Raw genomic sequence first — 21,377 nt, forward strand, 5'->3', positions numbered from 1 at the left:
TATCTTTGGTAGCTCAGCAGGTTTTGTTGAACTGGCAGATGTCTCCTGTAAAGTCATATTGATATATATGGTGGAATTAGGCCGAATTGAGATCTGAATTACATTTGTATTTCATTGCTGTTTAATTCCAACAGGCACTAGTTACATTCCATTGTTGGTAACTCCGTTAGTTCGTAGAGTAGAATCTTCGAACGTTATTAGTCTTTCTGTCTAAACTTCCTGTATGGTAGCAAGAAGAGATCGATGGCTACCCAGGAGTGTGGTGTTATCAGATCAATGGAGACTAATCTTTTTCCTTTTTTGCCGGCAAGAGGCAGAAGAAGTACTATTCTTGTTCCTTCAACAACCAGGACAGGTACAGGCTGTAATTGGCCCAAATTCTTTTTTGTCCACAATGTTTTCTCTGACCAGGTCCCCTATCTTTGGGACCCAGGCAGGTCTTGCCATAACAGATTTCACTTCCCCAGAGTGTCTTTCACTTGGGCGGTGCTTTGTAATGCCTGGAATTCATTGAGTTCCTGTAAAACAGCCAAACAATCAATGATGTCAAATGCTTTTTCATCCGACACTGTGCTTCCACAATTGAGGTCGGGTACCCACATTCTCATCACAAACAAGACTTCATATGGAGTACGGCTTCCTAGGGAACTTCTTGGCATGTTATTAATTGCCCTCTGGACCCCATATAGGTGATTGACCCAACTTCCACCTCAGTTTAAGGCCCTTGCTGTTAAGGATTGCTTTAAGTCCCGTTTTTTCCTCTCTGCAATTGAATTTCCCTTGGGATGATATGGAGAGGAGTCCCGCAAGACCACACCCAAACTTCCCATAGCTTCTTTTAAGCCTGAGAGCTAAACGCAGGGCCACGTTCAGAATGTAATGTGCCAACTGCGTATGCCCCTATAAAGACTTGCAAATCCTTTATAACAGTTCAAGCGTCAGCCGAGAGCTGGGACCAAACCCACATGAATCTAGAGCATGCATCCACTGCCGCCAAGATGTAATTTTAAGCCCCTACGGATTATAAGGGGCCGCTGTGTTCCAAATAGACACATGCCAGTGGACCTCCTGATATCAGTAATGGTGTTTACGGTGGGCGTGCTACAGTTGAACCCTTTATCTGCTGACAGTTGCACTTAAGGAGAAAACCATTGGTCTGCTTGGGAAGACCTGGCCACCGATAACGCTGTTTCAGTAATTAAACTGTCGCAGTAATATCTGTGTGTGCTTAACCCAGACATTTGTGTGCAGCTAGTACTAAACCTAACCTGAAATCTATATTTGGAATTACTCTATCCCCCACTCCTGGAATTTGAGCATAGGAATGTTTTGCGCATCTGAATTGCAGGAGTACTTGAGTGGAAAGCCTTTTGGTGAGGCTGAGCTGTTATTATGCGTTGCATTGACAGCTACCATTATATGTCCGTCTATTGTCATACTAGAACGAGTGATTGCAGCAACAGCAACAGTTCTCACTGTTGCCGTGGCAGGTTCATCAGCTTAGGAATTCCCTTCAACGTGCACGCCAATATGCTGATTACTCAGCATATGAATCATATGAGCCCATGGCATGCCTTTTTTCAGCTCTGCTACTTATTCCCAAAGCAACTTGTGCTTTATTGTGCAACTTTTGGAATCTCTAAACCCATTCTGGCCCCAATATTGAAGATATTTTTTATTTGACTAGACACAGTAAAATGAACCCAACACAATTATGTGGGATATTCTCGATCCGTAATTTTTAGTATCATTATCAGAGCTTTTAGTTCTGCCAGCAGTGCCGTGCAACCTCCTAGAGACTACGTGTGCGTATTGCTAGGACGGAACTCACCGTCCCACATACGTTCCTTGACAATCACACATGCAGCGCTGTATTGCTGTTTACTTCCTACGCCAGGCTGAGCAGACTTATCAGTGTCAATTATGTATTCATACTGATCTAGAGGAATTATTTCATTCAGGAGAGGATATTCTTGTTTGTACTACAGAAATGCTTTCGTTTTTAATGTAGAATCAAATTTGTAGTCTGTATCTGTTGCATTGATAGAATTAGCCCATTGTATCCATCGTAGATGTAAGGCTTTTATGTTTGGAACACTGGCTTTTGTAACAGCCTCTAAGATTGGTACCGAGGTCACAACAATTATTCTTTTTGCCTGAGCTAGGGCTCTTTCTCTCACTACAGAAGTCTGTACTGCTGTCAGTATTTTTTCAGGTGATGCAAAACCCATTTCAGCGTTTGTGTACAAATGAGATTTGCATGCTATGGGTACAGATTCCCCTTCTCTGAAGGTTTTTACACATGTGTGTAAGCGTTTGAAAGTTATCATGTCAGATTGTAAGGAACTGAGAATTTCTCCGTGTTCCTGTGCTCAATGTCGAACTTAAAAATCAAGTCTAATTAAGTTGTATAAAGGTGTTACTTTTTCTGCGTAATCCAAAATGTATGTTCTGCCAAAATTTAGGAATCCTAAAATGTATTGTAAGCTTTTCAGAGTCTTTGGAGGTTGGAACTTTTCTAAAAAATTAGCTGCTAGGCTTTTTCCTTCACTTGGGAGCTCATATCCTAAAAATAGGACATTAGGGTGGGAAATTTTTGGTTTGTTAAAGTTACATGTGTAGCCCTCAGAGACGGACCCCAGAATTATGTTGTTCACCCTGTTCAAATGATCCAATAGTTCATCATCCGTCAGATAAATATCATTAACATAGGACAATACCTCCTCATCAAAATTTTGAAGTAACTCTAATACTCTTGCTGAAAACAACCCGGGGCTACTCTTATACCCTTGGGGCAGTCTACAGAATTGACGCTGAGAGCCTAGGGCTGAAAATGCTGTCAAATATCTGCTTTCAGGTGCTATATTTTGGCAGAAAAATCCATTTGAGATATCTATTGTTGTTTTGTACTTCTTCCACACAATGTTATCCATAAATGCTGCACTGTGTGCATTTTGTACTGCCAAAGTTTTCGTACATGTGTTCAAATGCCTTTAGTCTAAAACTAGACAGTATGAATTGTCGGGTTTCATTACGGGAAACAAAGGATTAGTCATGAATGAGGTGTAACTCTCGATTACACCTTGGTGTTCAAGTTGATCTAAGATCTTCCTGGCCTGTTTTTTCACGTCATGTTTTATAGGATACTGGCTCTGTGAGGTTGGAGTCGTTTCTACTGGGATTACATGTTGAGGTGACTCAGCATCCCACCCTACATGATTGTGGTATAATGCAGGAGGCAGCGCTACCGCCCACTCCTGTGCGTATAAATGTTTTAATGATTCTGGAACAAGGTCTGAGAAATCTGGTCAAATTATGGTCTTTCCTTTCGGGCAGTCCATAATGAACTCAGGTGGCCAATCATTTTCAGCCAGAAGGATATTGTATCCAAAAGTCAGGTTCTCTCAAAAGAGACCTTTCCCTTTTCTTGGTATGTACCCCTCCATTTGGAGAGTTATTTAATGTAACTGATGCAGGATGCTTACCCTTTTATCAAGTGTTTCCACTGTGATATGTTCACTCAACTCTGCTGTCACTAGAAATTCCATCAGGTTCTGGTGAGCTTTTGTTACTTCTGCTACACTGTCTAGCATCGTCAGAGCCCATTCCTCCTTCAGAAGTTTTGTCCCCAGTAGCCTAGGCATTTCTTTTTTAAGGGTAGCTACCTTCTTCTTTTTAAATTGAGGTTTGTTTTGGGGTTTATGTTCTTGTTTGATAATGTAGTTTGAAGTGCGAAGTGTGTCTCTTTGCTTGATTCGCCCTTATAATCTACGTTCTGACCATCCTTCCCTCTCTGAGTTTTTAGATGAACCCTGAAAGGAACAAGAGGAATGTGTTTCAGTATCCTCATACCTGACAGTTTCTTTTGTATTTTCACGATTTCTAAGGTTATATTTCCTGTCAGAGGAGTCTGTTGAGGAGACCCACCCTGTGCTTTTGATGAAATCTGCTTGTTTTTTGATTGTTTATTATCCCATTTCTTCTTGTTAGAATTGGGTGCTTGCTATGAGTTATCCTTTTCAGTATTATCAATTAATTGTGATCTCACAGGTCTATCTCCCAAATTATCTCTTACAATTGAAGCATAGGTCTCTTCAATAATATTAGGTAAGTCCCACTCCTGTTGTGTAGGAGTGTATTCTCTCAGGTGTTGGCGTACAGCCACTGCAGCTGTCTCCCCTTTTATGTTAGCTAAAATAATTTCCGATACCTGGGGAAAATTGCCTCTCAATTTAATCCCCAAGTCCAGGGCAGGTTCTGCCACGTACTCATTCTGTATTTTGTTTTAGTACTTCTGGTATCACTGCTATTGAGGGGGTACCATGAGTCCTGGTATAGACGGCAGCGAAAAGTGTACCCCAAGTAGTACAATCCTCTATCGGGGGAGCAATTCCCATTGGCAATCAAATTATCAGTATTCTGTGTTTTTCTTGTAGGCCTGTGTGTGGAAACACTGCCTCAAGCTGTGCTATTTTCTGTGCAATCCAGAATGGCATTTGCTCACGTTTAGTGGGCAGTCTTGCCATAATCGCAATCAGCGTCTGTGGGGTAATTTTAGTTATGGTCCCTTGTAGTTGACCTGTTTGAGGGACCCTTGTAGGTTGGAGTGTGAGTGTCCGCATCGCAAACTGTGTAAGATTTCTGTACAGTTTTATTATTTCTTTGTGAAGTGGACGTAAGTCTTCTGCTGGCAATGTGTCCATTTCTGGATGCGGTATGTGGGAGGGTACCTTTAAACCAGTTTATATGTTCCTGGACTTATGTATTCATCAGTTATTTCATCCGTAGTATAAGAATAAAATGTATGTTTATGTGAATCTGCAGGTAGGAATTTGACCCAAGAATAGAACACCTCTGTTCTGAATGCTGCAGTCTCATCTTGGACAGTCATTTTTGAAGGAAGTTTTTTAATGGGAAAAAGATGAGGTTTTGCACAAAATGGAGACCTATAATCCTTCAAGCTTGAATAGACAGCTAATACATAGGATCTACCTACTCAGCTATGGCAGATTTTCCCTTCCCACTCCAGACATCTCTGGATATATGTGTGTAGGGGTCTCTGAGAAAGCACGACTGAACTTCTCACATTTGACCATTAAATAAGAACCAAACCAACATTGGCGGCGCCATGTTGCATAATTCCTTCAAATCCATATAGGACCTGCGCGTTTAAACAACATAAACTAAGGGAATGATGTCCAATCTGATTCTAGACCCCCAGAGGATTTGTTAGTCTGTAGACCAGCTTGCTCATAGTGCCACTATACGCTCCCATTACCAAGAAGCGAATAGTTTCTGGCAACTATCGAACATGACAACCCTGCCCCCTCAGGGAATGTGGAAACAGTACCGTACTTTTCGCTCATTCACTCGTGCTCACTTTGTCTCAGAGAGCTACACAGAATAAATGGTGGGGATGTTTTCAATAACCATTTATTGCACCAGTGTCATTCTAGTATAAACTATGTGTGCTGCAACAACCATGTGACAGAAACAAATGTATATGATTACCAGCACCAACAGAGTGAATAAAAGGTGTGGTTATACCATAGTGCTAATCAGTAGATATGTAAAGGCATATAGAAACATGGCAGTAATCCTGAGTACTCCTACGATGCAAACTCTAACTAGATGTACCTCAGTATCCCTAGCATGTATGTGGATAGGTGTATAGGTAGAAATCCCCCTAAAAAAGAGCCAACCCCATTACCACATGTGAGAGAATGAAGGACCCCGTCTTGGTCTCGAGTCGGACACCCCGCAAGGGATGTCAGACCACTGTGTCAGACCACTGTGTGCTGGAGTGTCTGCGTGCAGGTACTTCAGTGTTTCTCCTCTGACTTGCCCAGCGAAGATGTGGTACTTATATACACAAAAGGTACCCTCGGGGTTCTACCTAGATGTGTCATGGTATTGTGGGTATGTCGGCCAAGGATGACGATAGCGGTGACTTTTGTATTGATTTATTATGCAAAAGATGGTACTCCTGCTGTAATATTAAGACCTCATGCATAATAAATGAGGCTAGTTTTTGGATAAAATCATCTATTTGGCACCTCAGCTGCAGACACATCCCTGATGCTAGAATTTGCATTGCAATCCCCTCGTGGACGGCAGCCTCCATGCTGAACTGGGACCACTTCGTAGCCTTACAGCTCCTCGGAACATACACATTGCTTCGGCTGCGCAACACATTTTAATGAGAGAATTCGCAATGCCCAGTAACTGGGATCTAAGATACTCTTGTTCAGAGGGCCTAACTGGGTCACTGTAGTCAGCCCACACTCCACATTGGTCGGCCTGAACGCCTGTCCCAGTCTGGCATGACCAGATATCAATAATTGGGACTTTGCAGTTTTAGAAGCTATTTTCACTAAAATCTTTCAAAATGATTTTCTCCGGTTCTACTGAATGGATTTATGTAATTTTGGTTGTGCTTCATTTATTAAAAAATACTTTATTTTTCTAATCTGATGTGGGAATCCTTTTGGGTGGTGTTTTCATTTTATTACAGTTTAAAGTGTCCCATAAACACTTTACACATTGCCTCTAAGTTAAGCCTGAGTGCTCTGTGCCAAGCTACCAGAGGGTCGAGCACAGGTTAATATAGGGCTGGCTTGTGCGTCACCCTGACAAGGATTGTGGTTGCTGCTTGCATAGAGTTTTACCCCTCAACAAGTGACTCAATTTGTTACAGATAATGATAACCACAACGTGTTGGTACATTGCACGAGGCACAAGTTTGATTTTTCACTATGGCCGTCCATGATTCTGGCTCACAAATAAGTGTCAAATCCTAAATCCAACTAGTTCCTACTCTGTGGCAGCACAACGTTATTGGGTTTGAGGCAAAGAGGCAAAAGGTGCTCCTTAGATGAGTATCTGTCTCATAAACAGCAGCTGCAGCTCTTTGATCGCAAATGGTTAGCCCACTTAAAAAATGTTATATGAATAACTCAGTATAGGAATACACAGATCTGATTGCTGAAGAAAAACATGTGTTTGCTGATAGATAACCAGCTCCTTCAATCCGAGCAAAGAAGTTCATCCCATTTTAAGGAACTGCCAGCATCATCTTCCCTGGGGGTTCAGGAACCCCCATCACTCAAGAGCCAGTTGAGGAATTTGATTTCCACTAAAACCTCTAATATCCTGAATTCAGTGCTTCTTTCCTCTCTTTCAAACAAAGCCAACTATTGCTCATCTAAGTGGAGTCATCAGAACTTAATTGCTTTGATTTTGAATGCTGCCTCAAGCAGAGACCTTAGCTCTCATCGCCTAGAGAGAAGGCTTGGCTATGTTTTAGACGGATGTATGACGTTACAACGCATGCTTTTACAACGCATGCTGTTACAACGAAAGTTTTACAACGCATGCGATGTTACAACGCATGCTTTTACAACGCAAGTCTTTACATCGACATACACTAGATGGCGTGCTGACATTCGAAATGTGTAATTTACTATTCTAACTCCAGTCCACGTTGCAGTAGGGAAGGTGTTTGGATAGTAAACTACACTATTTTTAATGTTAGCACGCCATCTAGTGCAAGTCGATGTAAAGACTTGCGTTGTAAAAGCATGCGTTGTAACATCGCATGCGTTGTAAAAGTTTCGTTGTAATGGTAGTGCGGTGTAAAAGTTGCGTTGTAAAGGTTGTTCCCCGTTTTAGACCAGTGTCTAAGAAATATTTTATAAAGAATAATGAATGTCATTGTGTCTGTGGCTACCCTGCTTATCAATGGCTTCTTGAGAGCTCAGACAAGTTCCCTGCATCTCATAACAAGCTGTTGCTTTTGTGTATTTTATCCCTAATTCTGCTGAATTGCAGAGTTAGCAGTGTGGCATCAACCATCATGCAAGCCACTGATACAATAACTAACAGAGGTAGGTGTAAACCGGAAAAAAACAGTTCTTGGTCTCAATACTTTTGAGGCAGGATTGAGACCTTTTAGTTGTACTTTTTCAGTTCTGCATGCCTTAAGTAACGAGATCTGACAGTCATCCGGTGAGTGGGGTATCCCTACTCTCATACAGGCAGATCTCTCTGTGGTCTTCAACGCCATTGTTTATGTTATCTTATTGAAGTGCCCGTCATAGCTTGACATGCTGTTAAGCACTATCATAGATTGCTTCCTTCTTGTAAAACTTCTCTTACAGGTAGCCCTTTTCGGCTTGACCCTTTACTATGCTGCTGAGTGTCTTACACATCTGTCTTGAGTGTACATCTCCACAACATCAACATGAGCTACCTGGCCAAACTACTTTTCCTCTTTACATGTGCTTTTCCACCTATTATGAAGATTCCCAGATGCTTCCTCAATATTTCTCCACATCCACCAGTCTTGCCTACGTGTAGTGGAGCTAGGATTTTGCTACCTTATGTGGTATGAGTTAATGGAACTGAAACTGAACAAATAGCAGTTCTTATCTTTAGGAAGAAGAAAGTCATGTGGTCTTCTTCTCAAGCGAACTGAAGTTTTCACCCGAACCTTCTTGTCCCCAACCTTCCTTGGAGGCACTAGCACCCTCCCTCCCTCTGTAGAAGGGCGTTCAAACTACCCCACACTGAAAAGGCTTCCACTATCCACCCCACACTTCCCATAGGCCTGTCAGCATTCTGGTACCCCTGCATTTGGTATGTTTTAGACTTCTGGATTCATGTAATAGTAGAGGCACTTTAGAATACTTGAATGAACATATGACAAATGAGCTATACTATAATGTTAAAAACCAATTTAGAAAGCTGAGGTTGAGACAAAAATCTAAAACCCCCTGATTTGGTCAGTCATTATTTAATCACCACTTACACTCTACTATGAATCAAATTCATCTTCTTGAGTTTGCATGTACAACCATTGTGGTTTTAATTGGCTTGATACCTATAACTTCCCAATTACAGTGATTTGTTTTGTATAAGATTTGTAACTTAACAAATGTAAAATTTAAAAAAAAAATTGTTTTTGTAATTTTAAAGTTGATTGAATACTAATTGCTATAATAGAGGGTCCATGAACTTTTTTTGCTTTTCACAGACTTCAAGGGATCTTGATACATTTTTTTAATTGATTGGTTTGGTGCAGGATCTTGACCTACTGAAGAGTGACCTCATATCTTAAAAAACCTTAGTAATTATATACTGGCTCCACATAGCCCAACTGAATATTTGATATGTTTAAATGAGATAACCAGACACATCTTTAAATGATGAATAAGTTATATCTGAAAACCAAAATATTGAGGCTCTCAGAGTAGGTAACATTTTTACCAATTAACTATTCCAGCAATTTCAGTCGCATGGATCACTCTTGTGCAATTGACCAAATATATCCCTTTAATGTATCACTATGTGCTCTAACACACAAATGTTCATTTGATATAATTCCCTAAATTGCCAGGGGTAAGCCCATACGTGGGTGCAGTGCTCATTGTGCCACTGGAACCAAGATGCACCCAGCTGAAAACCCCCAAATAGATCGAAATAGTCTTGGGTTGCTTGTCTTCCAGTTTGGAGAGGACCCGGCTTAACAGTTCGGGCTGGACTGTGCCAATTAAAGGAAGACCACAGCTGATTTTCATCTGGCTGGGTCTAATCTGATTTGAAATGGTGGGCAAGAGAAGAATGGGTTGGCATGATATTTGAGCGATTGTCAGTAGTTAGACTATTTGTAAGCATTATGCGCATCACTTTTTTTGTCTTTATTACTCTATGTGCTGTAAACATACATTTTACAAACAAAGCTTAAATATGTAAGTTGAATAAGGATAGATACTGGCAGATCAACAAAAGAACTAAATTTGCAGCAAAAGTTAAAAGAATGAAGAAATCTGGTATTTATCATTGAAAACAAGACATGTACTGAGGGAGCTGGGAGTTTCATCGACATTTCATGTAAGGTATACTGAAGGACATAGATTTTGATGTAAAAGCAATCAAAGTATTCTGATGCAACTTGCAATGCTCCTTTCTGAACATTTACACCCCTAAGTATCCTTTGGCAACCTCATTTGTGACTCCCCACCGCCAATGATATTGCACTTCCCTGCATCCAATATTGATTCAGCTAAATCAACATAAAGGTAGATGAGTTGAGCATATCTAGTTAAAGCTTGGCAGGATCTCTGTAAACACACTACACTTTAGTTGAGAATGAACACTGTCAACAGCGTAAAGGAGATACCTCATATTCTAAGCTGCATGTTTAGGTGGAAAGAAAAGGGCGCCTTTCAGCATATAGACCATGAAAAGCAAGATGTAGAAACTCATCTCTTAGTGACGAGGCTCCTATTACCCACCTTAACTGGCACCAACATGTATGGCTGGAGTATCTTCAATGCTTTTCACAGCTATGGACACATATGCCAGCTGGTCATCCTTTGGCAATGTATTTGTCTATTGAGTGTGTAGAATGTACATGTGAAATCAATAAAACATGAATCTAAGGTGGTTTTCTGCAGGCAAATTACCTTATCAATCATCATTAATAATGTCAGGATGATAACAGTGGTTTCGCTGCTAATGAGAAAACCAGTTTGAAATAATGGCAGCAGGTGATAAAGCTCTAACAATGGTGGTTGGTCTTTTGAAAAGTTCTTAACATACTTATTTGCATCTTAATCTAAGAAACCCTGGTACCAGATCATGGGACATAAGACCAACCTAATACAATAGATCTATTATCATCATAATCAATTGACCTCTATCTGGGTGCTGGAGACCCATATTGACCGGTGATTTCTAATTCAATATTTGCACCATTTGTCAAGGAAGACCTATAGGTCACAGACACGGACTCCTCAAACCCCATCAAGCTGGTTGCACAAATAAGTCAGTAAATCTATTGAAAAATTTCCAAAACGTTTTTGAGAAATTAATTTAGAATATTTCAAATAATTAATGGGATGACCCAACAAAGAGGGTTTGATTCGAATTCTTTGTTAAGCCTGCACAGTGACCAATTAAATGAGTTGTCTTTATTATAGGAGGTGGTTGGGAAAACCAGCCTCTAACTCAACACATTTTTAAGTATTTGAAGGGAAAATCTACCCTTTGTGTGCACAATACATTACTAAATGATAAATTATATCTAGCCATGCATTGCTTATTTATCGGCTCACTTAAGAACAGTGTTGTATGGTTAAAAAAGGCGTATGTGCATTGCTTTTGCTGTTAAGTAATACATTTGCCTCCACATATGAAGAGCAACAAATCTTTTTAGTTGTTGAAAATGATCTGTGAAGTGACGTTAAAGGAATTTAAATGAGTATTTTGCCTAACTCCAATTTCCCTTACACAATAGTTAAAACGTATGATTAAAGGAGTAATTTTGCAATCAAGAATTGAGGGAGGCCTAGGAAGAAGCAGACAAAAAATAGAGAATTTTACAGAGGAGCACATTGAGATGTTGGAGTACATTACGTTGTGGTTTGAGGACAGAAAGCAGATTGCAAATTGTGTGTTTCCAGAAGGGGACATAGGTCTTAGGCTAGATGGACCGTGGCCATTTGGGTAAGGTACTTATTCCTAAAAGTCCAGAGTCAATGGTAGCTGTAAATGAAAGTGAAGCTACAGGAAAATAGATATTTAATGCATTCCCTACAGTTTTCAGGAACAATTGGGAAGTTAAATGGATTCAAACACAAAAAACTATGTACACAAAGTGAGGATATTTCCCACTACTGGGAGGGACATATTAGCAATAGAACTGTGCAAACCTCAAGTTGCTAGTGTGAGAGAGCACATGGAATCGTCAGCAAGGGTGGCACTTTTGCCAATGGAAGTGTGAGCTTATGTGTGGATTTAAGAGGTCTGAACAAGAACATTTTTGTTGATAGATTTCCTCTAACTAAGATTAGTGAGTTGATCTCTATGGCCAAGGGAATACAATTATTTTCTATAATTGTTCTGACTACTGCTTACCATCAAACACCTCTGCATCCAGACAGCAGAAGATTGGCGAAGTTCATCACTCCCTTGAGATGTTTCTGATTCTTAAGAGTTCTTTTCAGCTGAACATTTGCAATGACCATGTTTCAAATACTACTCTATGTACTGGTCAAAATGTTCAGAATGTTGTATTTTTCTATGTCGACATCCTTGTTATGGTACGAGTAAAGTCACAGCATGAAATAAAGTTAAGGGAAGTTTCGAAAATAAAGTCTTACAGTAGAATATTCTAAATGTAAAGTTTCTATAAGCAATGTGACCTACGTAAGGCACAATGTCAGTAGCTTAAGGGTTAAGCCTAAGAAGCAATTGACGGAAGCCATGTACCTTCAATAAGAAATAAGGATGATAGGGTCTTCTTAGAGTTTGCATAATATTGTGCAAAATAAAGCTGTAAATAATTTTGCTAAGAAAACATATACCATCAGGCAATTGCTCAAAAACAAAACTAAGTTGAGTGGATACATAAGTGTCTGGAACCATTTGGTAAACTGAAAGAGGACATTGAAATCGCTCCACCTTTGCAATGGTTTGATCGTGGGTGCAAAAGTGTCGTGGCCACTGATGCCAGTGGCAAGAGTCTTGGGGGTTGTGCTTAACCAATTAGAGAATGATGGCAAGGAAGTAGTTACTTCTTTTGCTTCCCACTCATTGTCATACTCAGAAGAACAATATTCTGTGAGTGAATGAGAGGCTTTAATCTGTGTATGGGGGTTGGCTTATTTTCACCAATATGCGTGGAGAAGGCTAGTCAGTGATTTTGAGATACAGTCATAAACCTATTACTAATGTGCTTACCACTGAGGGGATGATGAGTGCATCTCCTCAGTTAGTTCACATGACTTTTCACAGTCTTTAATAAGTTTTATGACTATAATGGTCCATACGTACTAGGGGTGAAAAACAAAGTGGCAGATTATTTGAGTCACATGCCCCTACCCATGAAGGAGTTGCTGAAGACGAATGGGAATAATTCTGTGTTACAGGATTATGGGTCAAGGATATTCATGGAATATGTGAGAAGGAATGAAAGGAACGTTTGGAGAAGTATACACATTTCTAGGATATGAAGAAGAATGCTAGGTAGGGTTGGACATTGAAAAGGGATTTGGGCAAAGAGCTATATACCTTTTAAGAAATAAGGGATGGATTCTCCCTAGATCATGATCTGTGGTGAGAGGGGGCAAGTGATTCTGCCAGACCATATAAAAAGAAGAATCTTTGAGCTTGACCTTTGCAAGGCATGTGGGAATTAGAAAAACAAACTGTAGAATGGAGAGTTTATATTGATGGCATGGCTTGGTCAGCCAAGATGGGGGATGCAACTCCCTAGTGCTCTGGACATCAGCCCTAACATTGGTGACCATCTAGGTCAGAGACCCGGCTTCAGGGGTGCATACTACACCCGGAGGCCCCTAGACCCTGGCGCCTGCCAATCCCGCCGCCATGGTTACATTTATGGGTCCTATACCAGACCAAACCTTGCACTCCTCATGGTCTGAGACTCTAGGGAGGAGGGCAGGGGCACATAGGCCATATTGCCTGCACTTCTGTGGCACCCCCTGACACATTCAGTGGCATGAGTTTGGTGCTCTCTTACCTGCAATCCAGCTGCCATCCACCAGGAGTAGAGGATTTGAAGGAATTCATTGAGTGGCTTAATCTATGTGACCGTAATATGACATTTACAGCAAATAGCAGTAAACAGCAAGTCATGTTTTTGAACATATGGATACGCCAGAGAGGGAGTAAATTAGAAGTGGGTTTATTTGTAAAACCAATGTGACGTAACACTCTACTCCACTTTATTAGTTTCCACCCTAGGAATCAAAAACAAAGCACTCTGTTAGGCCAGTTCCTAAGATTAAGGCGTAACTGCACACATCTTGGATACTATGATAATAAGTCAATTACTATGAAAGAGAAGTACATCACATGTGGGTATCCAAGGAGACTGGTCAGAGAGGCATATAAAAGAGAAAAATGTTATGATAGAGAACATCTTTTGCGATATGGACATCAGCCAAATGTCTCAAAAATGGTATGCGTCACCAGACACTTGGTACTCAAGGAATGAGAACGCCAAAGTGTTAACTCTAATTGATGCAAACTCAATACTGATGCTGATCACAATACCAAAATCCTAAAAAAATGATGTTTGCACATAAATGTAATAAGAATTTAAATGACAATATCTTTGTAGGGCGATTACATTTGTTCAGAAAAAGAATAATCCAGTCCAAGGGAATCATAAATGCGGTCAATGCATGACCTGCGAGACTGCAATTGAGAAAGAGAGTTACACACTGAATGGACATACGTAACAACTAAAAACTTTCACTAATTGCAAGACTGAGAATGTGGTCTAACTACTTATATGCCCATGTGGTTATGGGTATGTAGGAGTGGCCGGACGCAGTCTCTCTAGTCATTTGACGGAACACAGAACGACGATAAGAACAGGTAAGTCAGTGCCCCCTAGTAAAATGGTATGTGAAGGAGGGCCCCCACCCAGTAAAAATTAAATGGCTGATTATGGAAAAGATCACAGCCAAGGAGGGTACAAGTCAAGTGGTGATAAAAAAACACATAGAATTGTTTTGGATATCCACATTAAACACCCATATGCGTGGCTTGAACAATGAAGTTCCTTGGGAAAATGCCAACAGATACAATCGCTAATGGTAGATTCCAATCAACTATAGTGACAGTTAATGATTAGATTTCTAGGTACATCATGATTTATGTGACATAACTAATTGCGTAATTTGAAAATTTTTCTTGTTAAGTGTAATGCTAAATGTGTGAAATGGCACAAGGTATACCAGCGAAATTAAAATTTTGCTGGGCCCTAATCCTTCCACAAATTGCATATTGCCATCTTGTTCATGGTTCCATAAAAGGTGCCAAACTTCTTTGTTGGCATTCATGGTTTTTCTATAGTGACAACCTACACTGTTGAGCTCTCAAGTCAAGATGCTGTTCAGTGGTAGTCTTACATAAGAATGACCAACAGCAGAATGTCAGACGGGGGATAGAAGAGCTCATACATCCATTTCACGTGAGACTATATTAAAGCCTCAACTGTTCCAGATATATGTCCACAGGTTTTTGAAATAGGATACTGAAACATGTGCCCAGGAAGGCTAATGTTCTTCTCATCATTGAAAGAGACTTAATGAAGGAGGACTTGCACAGTTTGGAAAATAGCTATGTGAAGCCATTGACTATAACAGGATATTGTTGAAGGTTACACATGTGACGCAGACCTAAGAAGGATACAGGAAGATACCATGGCTATCGTGGACTTCTGAAGCCTAAAGTCAATTGTGCCTTTGACACTAGTATCTGGTAACTAGTAGTTAGATTGTACATACTTTGTGCAGCAGTGAGTGTACTGATACCTAGGATTGCATTGCTTTAACAAACCATGTAACACAAACGTAAGCATTCCCTCAATCACTCTGTCAGCAAATACACCTGCTAGCTGTTCCCTGGCACATCAGCACAACAAAGTGCATGCAGTTTATCTCTTCCTTTGCATGTGTTTTGCAGATAAAGGCAAGCCATAATGACAAGGGAGCACAAGAGATAATGACACAGGGGAAAAGGTCATAATGCTCGAAGGAGATGATGAGTATCCAGAAGTGAAGTGAACAATCAAATGTCTATAAAGCTTCTTCCAATAACTGTCCTATTTGCACTGATCAGGGGTGTAACCCATGAGCGGACCAGAGCAAGGGTGGCAAAAACTCTTATTTTTTATAAGAACATTCAAATGTATTCCTGTAAAATAGATGTGATTCGGTCTGTAGATTCAACCCCTTCAGCTAGTGCTTCTGTGATCATATTTTTATTACGCTTTACCGTACAGCAAGCCTCATCAGCTCACTATGTACATCACTCTGATACTGTTGTGGTCATTGTCATGTTTTATAGACCACAATAAATAAAATGTTAAAAAAATGTAACACCCAAATATCAGAGCACATTATGAAAGTAATTCTTTAGAACTATGCATATCCCCTGACAATGCTTATTGATTCTATGGGATTTTAATCTAAGGTACAGGAAATTGGAGGTAAGGCTTCACTTACCGGGGCTGATACACTTCTGTTGAACTTCCATCAACATATAGAGAAGCTATACATTGTGAAGGCAATATTTTAGACAGGCTTCTTACATTTGGGTTAAACATTAGTGTATTATGATGTGAACCAGTGGACAGATCAGACCATTGCTTAGTCATCTTTGCTTTAGAGATGGCCATGTTGATAATATTTCTAACAAAAAACTATCATTCAACATATCATGATTATCAAGAAAGAAAACTGATCCATACCTAGATAAATAATAGAAAAATTTGCCACCAGGGATAATTGTTTAAAAAAAATTGAGTAGTGTTTAGCATTTGTTGACGGCTGCACCAACTGTTTGCACAGAGTAATAATAATTCACCCTTAAAGGCCTTTAATGTTTGATTTTCACAATAAACAATAAATAACTTTACATAATAAACATATCAGGTCTATATCGTTGGACAAAATTTGGCCCATTGACACAATCAGGGCTATAGCCTTTATCATTGGCTTGTCATCACAACCAACCATACTGTATTTGGCTCAAGACATCCTGCGAGGCAATACATGCAACACTAGCACTCTCTTTCAGTGCAAGTAAGCACTGTCTGACCAATTAACAACATGCAGAGCCTAAGCCCCTCTCTCAGTACGACTTCTTAAACCCCTTTTTTTTCTGGTAATCACATATGGTTTGGTGATAGCTGTGTTGCCATACCATTTCTAAAGAGGGGGGCAGAACGCATCTAATCCAATGAATTATAGACTTATAACAGGACATTCTATGGTTACTGAAAGTGACTAAGGAAGCTGCTGTAATGCAGCTGCAAGACCACTGTTAGAAATTGGGTTACTGGTTGACTAGGGTGTGTGCCCTAGCCAAGCAGCAACAACAATCCTAGTCTTAACCCACTGTTAACCAGTGCTCAACCCCCTCATAGCTAGGCACAGAGCTTTCAGGCTTAGAGGTAATGCGTAAAGTATTTGTGCAGCGCTTCAAACAGCAAAACAGTGCAAACACCACACAAAAGGATACCACACCAGGTTAGAAAATAGAGCTTAAGTTAATAAATAAAACAAGACCAAAATAAAGAAAATACAATCAATACAACAGGAGTTATGATTTTTTTAAAGAATAAACTGTAGAGTAGTGCCTAAAATCACAAACCATAGCTATCTGGTTGAGATGGACCGGGCTAAAGTCGAAGGTTCAGGCCAACAGCAATGGAGCACAGGTCGGATAAAGTTCCAGATCAATTGTGCTGAAGTTTTACCTTCTCAAGTTTTGTGCCAAGACTCCCATTTGCGTTGGAGAGGAGCACAGGGAGCAAGGAGAGTGCCGTGGGCAGTGGTTGCCGAAGCGCGAAGAGCAGTCTGTGCATCGCTGGCAGGCTGGCTGGAGCTTCATATGGGCAGCCCTCCGTGGACGATCAATGATTGCTGTGGGAAGAGACGGGCTGGCGGTGCTAATACTGATTTTCAGTGTGAGCGGCATGGATCACGTGAACGGTCCCATACGCAGTCATGAAGAGCCCAAAAGCTTGATTTGAAGAGATTGTGAGTCACACCAAGGGTCCAGGACCACACGTGCACCACTTGGGGGTAGGAACTCTCTGAAGCTGGATCCAGGAGCTGTTGGGGAGCCTTTCATGTCCCTGAGGCTCAGATCAGGAAGCCAGCAGACTAGCCCTTTTTAGTCATTCTGGAGTACTGGGTTCAAGATGAAGTTACAGGTCCAGTTCTTCTCCCCAGGCAGCAGGTCAGCACAGTATGGCAGCGGTTCCTTTAGTGCAGCAGTGCTGCAGAGTGGCAGTCCTTGTAACAATATAGCAGTCCTTCTTCTTGGCAGAGTATTCACAGATCCATAAGTGTACTGAACCATTGGTTTCTAAGGTTCTTCTTTTATACACTGTTTAGTCTTTCAAGAAGGGAGAAGCTTTTAGAGCAATGCCTTTGAAGTGCACGGATGCCCTGCCCTCCTGGCCCAGGCTCCAGACTAACTCCAGGGGGCACGGAGCCCTTTGTGTGGAGACAGAACACAGCCTGTTCAGGTGTAAGTGCCCAGCTCCTCCCTCACATCCTGACAGTGATGGCCCATTTAGTCACACATAGACCCCCATTGTGTGTGGTTGTCTAGAAGGAAAACACAAAGCCCAACTGTCACCCACACCCTGTCATGTGGCCCTGAGAAAGCCTTCAGGAAGCAAATGGCTAAGGCAAGAAAATGACAACTTTCTTAAAAGTGGGATTTTCAGAATTATAATTTGAAATCCAACTTCACCATTAGTTAGAATTTTAAATTTGGATTCCAGCAACAACAAACATGAACTGGTTATCTCCTCCCATGAAAATCACACTTACAAGATTTAATGCATCACATCATATGTTGTCCCAAGGGAGGAATAGGCCATGAAGTAGTGAAAAACGAAATTAGGAGCATTTGCTACCAGGACGTGTAAAAATTAAAAGTGCATGTCCTACTTTTTAAATACACTACTCCCTGCTCTCTGGGCTGTCCAGAGCCTACCCTAGGGGTGACATATTTATTAAAAAAGTAAGCTTCTGGCCTGGCAAAAGGTATATTTTGCCATGTTTAATTGGCAGTTTAAAACTGCACACACAGGCTTTGCAATGGCAGGCCAGAGACATGTTTAAAGGGATACTGAAGTGGGTGGCACAATCAGTGGAGGCCCACTAGAAGCATTTAATTTACAGGCCCTGGGCACAGGTAGTGCCACTTTACTAGGGGCTTACAGGCAAGTTAATTTTGCTAATTGGGTATAAACCAATGTTACCATGTTTTAAGCAGAGAGCACATTTAGCACTGGTTAGCAGTGGTAAAGTGCACAGAGTACTAAAGCCAACAAAGCAAATTCAGTAATAAGTAGGAGGAGGAAGGCAAAAATGTTAGGGGTGACACTGAAAAAAGGGCCAGGTCTAACACCCACTCAGTGTGGAATGGATGTCTGAACGATAATTAATCAGGGTGCCATCTTCATAGTTGTCTTGAGGCAGCAATGATTGATGTACAGTCCTCCATGCTGGACATTGTAGGCTCTGGGGACCATACTCCGTGCATGTTGCTGGACTTGACAACCGATTTTGGCAAGGGTATGAGGGTTGTTGCTGGAGTTGAAAAATGACTTTTATAAGACCATTAAATCAGAGTTGGAAGTAGACAGAATACAACAAGCACAGTCACTTGCATTGTAGAGTGCTGCAGAGCTGTTGTTTGTGCCCACTTTTCTTTAATAAATATATATTCAGCCACTCATACAGCTTTCTGGAGACATAGGGGATGGGCTTCTATAACTATGCTGGCTACACTCAATTGGTGTTTCACTTATCTAATAGTCCAGCATCTGATGACAGAAAGTCTGCGTGAGGACAATTGGCTGAGTTTGAATCCTTCATAAACATAAGGTTTGATTGTGTGGATGGACCAGAGCCTAAATATTCAAATTCCTTTATATCTGATATCTAAAAAAGAAACCTTTGAGAATCCTAGGTGCAATATTTGACTAACAACTCTCTATGGATGCTCAAATGAATAACACAATAAGATTCTCCCGTTATCACCTAAAGATGCAACAAAGAAACAGGTACTTGTTATTGCAACAAACACTGCCCACTATCAGCAGAGCAGTGTCAGACTGTCTTACACAATGCTTTATTGACAGGGACCTCTAAAGCTACTAACAACAAGATGAAAATACTGCAGTGTTTTACTGTTTCACGAGGAAATTCAAAATCTACACACAATCCAAGTTCTGAATTAAGTACCGCAGACATTTAAAGTTTCATCCTCTTTTGCTTAGCTGAGTATGTATGTCAGACGAGGCGTAAAAGTGGAAGGAATAGTATTCTGATGGCTGTCAGTGTTACGGTGAATGGGACACAACATTTATTTTACAGAGTAAAAAATACTGGTCATTTAGGACAGTGAGGTGGGCACATTAATCCTTTTCATCAGTTTATCACTTTATTGTAATACATTTTTGTTACGTAATGCCATTTCATTTGTCATGGAAGCATGTAGTAAATGGCTCAACCACGAATATGACATACGCTAGGAGTAAGCTGTCAATTGAAGTTTATTATAGGGAAACTGCAGAAGACAGAAGTCAGGGATCAAAGAAATTCCAAAGAGACCAATTAAATAGCATCAGCAATATCAAGGACCATTCGAACATAAAGAAAGATATAAAATAGAAATGTGGGGATAGAAAGAGGAAGAAGCGAAGCTGGCACAGGACAGGTAACTAAGAGAAGGTGGTAGAGGATTGACAGAGAAGTGTTGATGGCCTGTGGTGGGACAATGAGAGGGAGAGACACTTTTGGAGGATTTGGGATTTGGTCTTACAGCTATTGATGATAGGAGCTCTAGTTACAGTATCAGGTAAGAGAAGTGCAGGTATGTTGTCAAGTCAGGCTTGCAGTAGCTGTCAGTGGAAGGACCATTATGAAACAAAGTAGCAGTTAGTAGGTATGGTTGGTGCACAAAGCTGACTCAATGTGAATAGTGAGAGCCGAGTACTTTGTTCTAATTTGTTTAGCTGTTTTAGACTCTGCTGTTTTGTGTTCTTTCTTCCAGGTCCCCTTTTTAGGTCTCACCTAGTGTTGCAGCGCATGAGCTGCTCGCTCTGCAAGATCTATTGTTGTCGAGTCGATTTCGGAAGTAGAGTGGAAGCTCTGCCCATGCTTTCGATTGGCGAGCGTCATCCTTTATGGTAAACGCTGGCCTCCGATTGAAAGTGAGGCGTTTTGGTGACCGCCCTGTCTCCTTTAGGCCCTCCCACCCGGACTGGATCATTTGCTTGCAGCGTTAGACTGTCTCCTTCAGTTTAGTGTGTAAGCACTTTTTTTTTGTATTCGCTCAAAGGCGACAGCTTGTTTTCTTTTGTGTGAAGCACTTCATGAGTGTGTGTGTTTTTGAACTGTCATCTCCAAGTCCTTGTGGCTCCCTGCACTCTGTAGTAGTCTGCGCCACCCAAGTGCTTCTCTCTGGTCCCCCCCACACCCTATGCTGTGTTGCTCCCCATGTTACATTGGCACTCCCCCCCGTTTATCCTTTCCCTTGTGCACCTCGCGGTCATATTTTGTTTATGCTTACCCAGACCACCATTTTATCTTAAATTGTGTTTTTAACGCGCACATTCACCTCTCGGGTTTACTCTGTGCTTGTCACGCAGTGCGCATTTTTTGCGTTGGATCGGATTGATCACAAGTGAGAGAATTACAACATCCTCGCTGGCCCTGTGTCTGGCCTGAATCCGTGTCCGTCTGGTAAAGCCACCACGCTGGCCATCGCTCCCAGCACATCGTAGCTGATAAATCACCAATGGAATAGTT

This window comes from Triturus cristatus, chromosome 7 (assembly GCF_964204655.1).
Source record: "Triturus cristatus chromosome 7, aTriCri1.1, whole genome shotgun sequence".
Taxonomy (NCBI): Eukaryota; Metazoa; Chordata; class Amphibia; order Caudata; family Salamandridae; genus Triturus; species Triturus cristatus.